This window comes from Puntigrus tetrazona, chromosome 4 (genome assembly GCF_018831695.1).
Source record: "Puntigrus tetrazona isolate hp1 chromosome 4, ASM1883169v1, whole genome shotgun sequence".
NCBI classification, from domain to species: domain Eukaryota; kingdom Metazoa; phylum Chordata; class Actinopteri; order Cypriniformes; family Cyprinidae; genus Puntigrus; species Puntigrus tetrazona.
The window spans coordinates 27022711-27029492 of record NC_056702.1 but is presented as its reverse complement, the minus strand read 5'-3'; the positions used below and the strand labels follow the sequence as shown (position 1 = coordinate 27029492).

The 6782-nt window shown below is 48.0% G+C and overlaps 1 non-coding gene across 1 annotated transcript; it reads right to left on the bottom strand.

Annotated features, from left to right (window-relative positions):
• Nucleotides 1-2764: 2764 nt before the first annotated feature.
• Nucleotides 2765-2850, bottom strand: trnal-aag. Its single transcript has one exon. It is a non-coding gene; the product is annotated as a tRNA-Leu (tRNA).
• Nucleotides 2851-6782: the final 3932 nt, after the last annotated feature.

The following is a 6782-nucleotide window of genomic DNA, read 5'->3' as shown; positions in this document are numbered from 1 at the left end:
GTCCAAGGATTCAAAAAAGTCCCGCGACTTGTTTATGCAATGCAGCGGAGCGGAACGCAAAGCGTATCGGCAGGATTCGAACTCGCGCTGGAGACCCCAATGGATTTCTAGTCCATCGCCTTAACCACTCGGCCACGCTACTACTGCAACATCGACTAGAGAGGTCCCTACTGGGGTTTCCATAGCACCGCACGCTTCAGCCGTATAATGCAAATCCAAGTGATGTTCCAAGTGCTTGAATCTACAAAGATAAGTCCGAATAAAACTCCACAGTCCAGAAAATGGTGATCGCCAGCAGATTTGTAAAGTGAAAGGCTGTTTGCTTGCCATGCTGCCTCTTTTTATACTGTTTTTTCCTGTTTCCTGTCATGTGATCAGTCACATGTACACACGCCCAAATGCGTAAGAGGAAGAAATGGCCAAGACCATATGGAAACATGGTAAAATTCAAAAAATACATCAAATCACACTGAGCAGGTTAAAACATGTAACCTCATATGTACTACATGTAGCTGCTGTTCTTACTATGCCAAAATGTGATCAACCAATTTGAACTAACCCAGTTACTTAATTAACTGGTTCTTATTATTTGGGATTTAAGACAGGTGTGGGCTATCCTCACTCTGAAAGAGTTATTTGGAAAGCTGTGAGTCTTTTGAAAATGTGCATTCTCTTCTTAAAAATTTTTTAAGAACAATCTTGAGGAATAAGATGAAAGCAATGTTTAGAAGATGCTGGCCCTGCAGCAGGAGGAAACAGCGGTACCAACTAGGAGAACTGAGACTCACTCAGTTGACTTCATGAGCACTCTTTCCCAAGCGAGCTGACTCGGGTGTGCCGAGCTAGGGATATGGAGGCTGGCCATCAACAGGATTGCCCTCGCGCGCTCAACAGGGATTTGAACCCCGGACCTCCAGATTAAAAGTCTGATGCTCTACCGACCGAGCTTATCCAGGCTCACCGCTCAATCTGCCGCTTGTTACTTGTTAGAATAATAACGCATCCCACAAGCGCCGAGGTGAAGCCTGCAAAAACGGAATTAGTGAAAGAGAGCAAAGAGACCGTGGCGGTACAATTATCGCACCAAATACTACTAAAGTCAGGCGGCAATCGCCATCCATAGTTTGGTAAGGTTCGCACTCAGCACCGGATGAGGTGGCAAAAAACATGGGAGAGAAGATCGCTGCCTGTTGGCAAAAGCCCGCCGTGACCCGGATTCAACCGGGGCGTGCCATGCCAATAACGCAGAGTACCAACCACTATACGATCACGTGCACGCCACTGAGCCTCTGTGGTGAGGGGGCTGGAAGCATTGGTCCGGGGCAGAGGAGGAGGAGAAAGAAAAAAAAACAGCCCTCTTTCTCTTCTGCATGCAGGCGAACACTCTGCCACGACTTCACGGAGATCAGGCTTCACATTGAGGACAAAGCAGGCTAGAAAAGTGGATGGGGTTTTCAGTGCTGAGCCTGGAGTCCCACATGACTGCACTTTTGCCGCCTCGGCCCAGTTGACCTAAAACTTGATGGTTGCTAGCGATCCTGGGTGGCAAAAACAGCTTCTCGGTAGTAAGCCTCAGTACCCCTTAAACTAAAGCACATTATCTCGGTTAAATCACCAACTTCATTTGCTTCAATTCACAGATTCAAGCCCTTAAAAATAGGACGCCGCTCTGCGAAGGCAATGTTTGGACATGTCTGTAGCTACAAGGGGAATTAGCTCAAGTGGTAGAGAGGCATGCCTGCTTAGCGAGCGAGTAGTGGGATGATGCCCGCATTCTCCAAGCTTGGGTCCGCTCTTTTAAGCTCACTTCCCTACAGAGACAGCCTGCGCATGACGGCAACCAATCTAGCACCCCTGAAAGCGTTTTTTTGACTGACTGCTGCCAAAAGATTCTTCAGACAGGGTCTAAAACAGAGTCCAGGAGGGCACTAACCACTACACCATGTAACCTAGCTAGAATAGCCGTTTGGGGCTCAGAGACAACCAATTTGAAGTAACCCTATTTGCTGAATTAACTGGTTCTTATTCTTTGGCATTTAAGAGAGATGTGGGCTATCCTCACTTTAAAGAGAGCTTATTTTGTAAGTTTTGAGTCTTTTCAAAATGTGCTTCTTTTCACGTTTCTTTAAGAACAATCTTGAGTAATAAGATGAGAGCATTGTTTAGAAGATGTCTGGCCTGCAGCAGGAGGCCGCCATCGATAGGGCTGCTTTTCGCCCAAACAGGCACTTGAACCCTGGACCCTCAGATTAAAAATTCTGATGCTCTACCGACTGAGCTACTTCGGGCTCAGACCACCCACTCAAGTGATACTACTTGGATTGTCAACAAAGCGCCCGAAAGCTGCCAGCAGCCTGCAAACAGGAAGTGTGAAGAGAGAGCAAAGACACGTGGAAGATGTAATTGTTCTCAAACTCGTAGTCGCAGGGTTCGAATCCCGCGCGGGGAGACCCCAATGGATTTCAAGTCCATCGCCTTAACCTCTCGGCCACGACTACACCGACCTTGCTGCCCTCCAGGTCCGCTGACTGCAGGAAGAAAGCAGAATAGACCGCCAGCGAGCTTCAGACACAATGTCCAGCTGAAGGGTGAGGTGGCAAATAGGAGTCTGAGGGCAAAAGACGCGCGAGACCCGGATTGGAAGCGGGTTGCTGCGGCCACAACGCAGGGTACTGACCACTGAAGATGACGTGCGTGCTACAGTCCAAGGATTCCAAAAAGTCCCGCGATCTTGTTTATGCAATGCAGCGGCTGAACGCAAAAGCGTAGGTCGGCAGGATTCGAACTTGCGCCGAGGGAGACCCCAATGGATTTCTTAGTCCATCGCCTTAACCTCTCGGCCACGACTACTGCAACACAGAGTAGAGAGAGGGTCCCACTGGGAGGGTTTCATAGCACCCGCACGCGCTTCCAGCCGTATAATGCAATCCAAGTGATGTTCCAAGTGCTTGAATCTACAAAGATAAGTCCGAATAAAACACCACAGTCCAGAAATGGTGATCGCCAGCAGATTTGTAAAGTGAAAGGCTGTTTGCTTGCCATGCTGCCTCTTTTTATACCGCTTTTTCCTGTTTCCTGTCATGTGATCAGTCACATGCACACACGCTCCAAATGCGTAAGAGGAAGAAAATGGCCAAGACCACATGGAAACCTGGTAAAATTCAAAAAAATACATCAAATCACACTGAGCAGGTTAAAACATGTAACCCTATGTACTACATGTAGCTGCTGTTCTTACTATGCCAAATGTGACGACTAATTTGAACTAACCCTAGTTACTTAATTAACTGGTTCTTATTATTTGGGATTTAAGACAGGTGGGGGCTATCCTCACAGCGAAAGAGTTATTTGGAAAGCTGTGAGTCTTTTGAAAATGTACATTCTTCTTAAAAAATTTTTTTTTAAGAACAATCTTGAGGAATAAGATGAAAGCAATGTTTAGAAGATGCTGGCCCTGCAGCAGGAGTGAACAGCGGTACTGAACTAGGAGAACTGAGACTCACTCAGTTGACTTCATGAGCACTCTTTCCCCAACGAGCTGACTCGGGTGTGCCGAAATAGGATATGGAGGCCGCCATCAATAGGATTGCCTCGCCACCCGAACAGGGACTTGAACCCTGGACCCTCAGATTAAAAGTCTGATGCTCTACCGACTTCGAGCTATCCAGGCTCCTGCTCAATCTACTGCTTGTTACTTGTTAGTATATAATCGATCCACAAAGCGCCAGGTGAAGCCTGCAAAAACGGAATTCGCGGAAGAGAGAGCAAAGACCGTGGAAGGTACAATTATCGCACCAAATACTAAAGTCAAGGGCACCGCCATCCGTAGTTGGCAAGGTTCGCACCAGCACCGGATGAGGTGGCAAAAATACATGGGAGAGAAGATCGTTGCCTGTTGGCAAAAAGCCTGCCGTGACCCGGATTCGAACCGGGGTTGCTGCGTGCCACAACGCAGAGTACTAACCACTATATCGATCACAGCACGCCACTGAGCATCAGTGGTGAGAAGGGCTGGAAGCATTGGTCCGGGGCAGAGAGGGAGGAGAGAGAGAAAATAACACAGCCCTTTCTCTTCCGCATGCAGGCTAACACTCTGCCACGACTCACGAGATCAGGCTTCACATTGAGGACAAAGCAGGCTGAAAAGTGGATGGGGGTTTTTCAGTGCTGAGCCTGAAAGTCCACATGACTGCACTTTTGCCGCCTCTAGAGCCCAGTTGACCCGAAAAACTTGATGGTTGCTAGCATAACCTGGGTGGCAAACAACTTCGGTAGTAAGCTCCAGTACCTTTAAACTAAAGCACAATATCTCAAGTTCAGTCACCAACTTCATTTGCTTCAATTCACAGATTCAAGCCCTTAAAAATAGAGTCTGCTTTCCATGGTCTGCGCAACGTTTTGGACATGTCAGTAGTAAAGCAAAGGGAATTAGCTAAATGGTAGAGCGCCGCTAAGTCACGCAGAGGTGTGGGATCGATGCCTCATTCTCCAAGCTTGGGTCCGCTTTTAAGCTCACTTCCCTACAGAGACAGCCTGCATGACGGCAATCAATCTAAGCAACTGAGCGCTTTTGACTGACTGCTGCCAAAAAGATTTCTTCAGACAGGGTCTAAAACAGAGTCCAGAGGGCTTAATTACTATCACCATGCGTAACTCTAGCTAGGGCTGTTTAGCTCAGAGACAACCAATTTGAAGTAACCCATTTGCTGAATTAACTGTTCTTATTCTTTGGGCATTTAAGAGAGATGTGGGGCTCTCTCACTTAAAGAGCTATTTTGTAAGTTTTGAGTCTTTTCAAAAATGCGCTGTTCTTTTACGTTTTCTTTAAGAACAATCTTGAGTAATAAGATGAGAGCATTGTTTAGAAGATGCTGGCCCTGCAGCAGGAGCGCCTATCGATAGGACTGCCTTTCACCAAACAGGCACTTGAACCCTGGACCCTCAGATTAAAATTCTGATGCTCTCACCGACTGAGCTACCCGGCTCCAGACCACCAACTTGATACTCGTATCAACAAAGCGCTGCAGTGCAGCCTGCAAAAGGAGTGGTGAAGAGAGAGCAAAGACCGTGGAAAGATGCAATTGGTCGCAACCGTGAGTCGTGCAGGGTTCGAATCTGCTGGCGCCGAGACCCTAATGGATTTCAAAGTCCATCGCCTTAACTCTCTCGGCCACGACTACCGACCTGCTGCCCTCCAGGTCCGCTTGACTGCAGGAAGAGAAGCAGAATAGACCGCCAGCGTAGCTTCAGACACACGTCGTCCAGCTGAAGGGTGAGGTGGCAAATAGGAGTCTGAGGGCAAAGAGACGCGAGACCCGATTGAAGCGGGGTTGCTGCGCCACAACGCAGGGTACTGACCACTGAAGATGACGGCGCATACAGTCCAGCGGGATTCAAAAGTCCCGCGACTTGTTTATGCGCAATGCAGTGCTGGAACGCAGTGCCGTAGTCGCCGGCAGGATTCGAACTTCGCGCTGGAGCCCCAATGGATTTCTAGTCGCATCGCCTTAACCACTCGCCACGCACTACCGCAACACCGAGTAGAGGGCCCTACTGGGGGTTTCATAGCACGCGCACGCTTTCCAGCCGTATATAAATGCAATCCAAGTGATGTTCAAAGTGCTTGAATCTACAAAGATAAGTCCGAATAAAACACCACAGTCCAGAAATGGTGATCGCCAGCAGATTTGTAAAGTGAAAGGCTGTTTGCTTGCCATGCTGCCTCTTTTTATACTGCTTTTTTCCTGTTTCCTGTCATGTGATCAGTCACATGTACACACGCTCCAAATGCGTAAGAGGAAGAAAATGGCCAGACCACATGGAAACCTGGTAAAATTCAAAAAATACATCAAATCACACTGAGCAGGTTAAAACATGTAACCCTATGTACTACATGTAGCTGCTGTTTTTACTATGCCAAATGTGACGACTAATTTGAACTAACCTGCAGTTACTTAATTAACTGGTTCTTATTATTTGGGATTTAAGACAGGTGTGGGGCTATCCCCTCACTTGAAAGAGTTATTTGGAAAGCTGTGAGTCTTTTTGAAAATGTGCATTTCTTCTTAAAAATTTTTTAAGAACAATCTTGAGGAATAAGATGAAAGCAATGTTTAGAAGATGCTGGCCCTGCAGCAGGAGGAACAGCGTACCAACTAGGAGAACTGAGACTCACTCAGTTGACTTCATGAGCACTCTTCTTTTTCACAAAGCGAGCTGACTCGGGTGTGCCGGAGCTAGGGATATGGAGGCCGCCATCAATAGGATTGCCTCACGCCCGAACAGGGACTGAACCCTGGACCTCAGATTAAAAGTCTGATGCTCTACCGACTGAGCTATCCAGGCCCGCTCAATCTGCCGGCTTGTTACCGTTAGTATATAACGATATCCACAAAGCGCCAGGTGAAGCCTGCAAAAACGGAATTGTGGAAGAGAGAGTGAAAAGACCGTGGCAGGTACAATTATCGGCACCAAATACTAAAGTCAAGGGCTGCACCGCCATCCGTAGTTGGCAAGGTTCGCACCAGTAGCACCGGATGAGGTGGCAAAAATACATGGGAGAGAAGATCGTTGCCTGTTGGCAAGCCTGCCGTGACCAGGATTCGAACTCGTGGGGTTGCTGCCATACAGCAGAGTACTAACCACTATGTCGATCACGGCACGCCACTGAGCCTCAGTGGGTGAGAAGGGCTGGGAAGCATTGGTCCGGGGCAGAGAGGGAGGAGAAAGAAAAAATAACACAGCCCTTTCTCTCTTCTGCATGCAGGCGAACACTCTGCCAC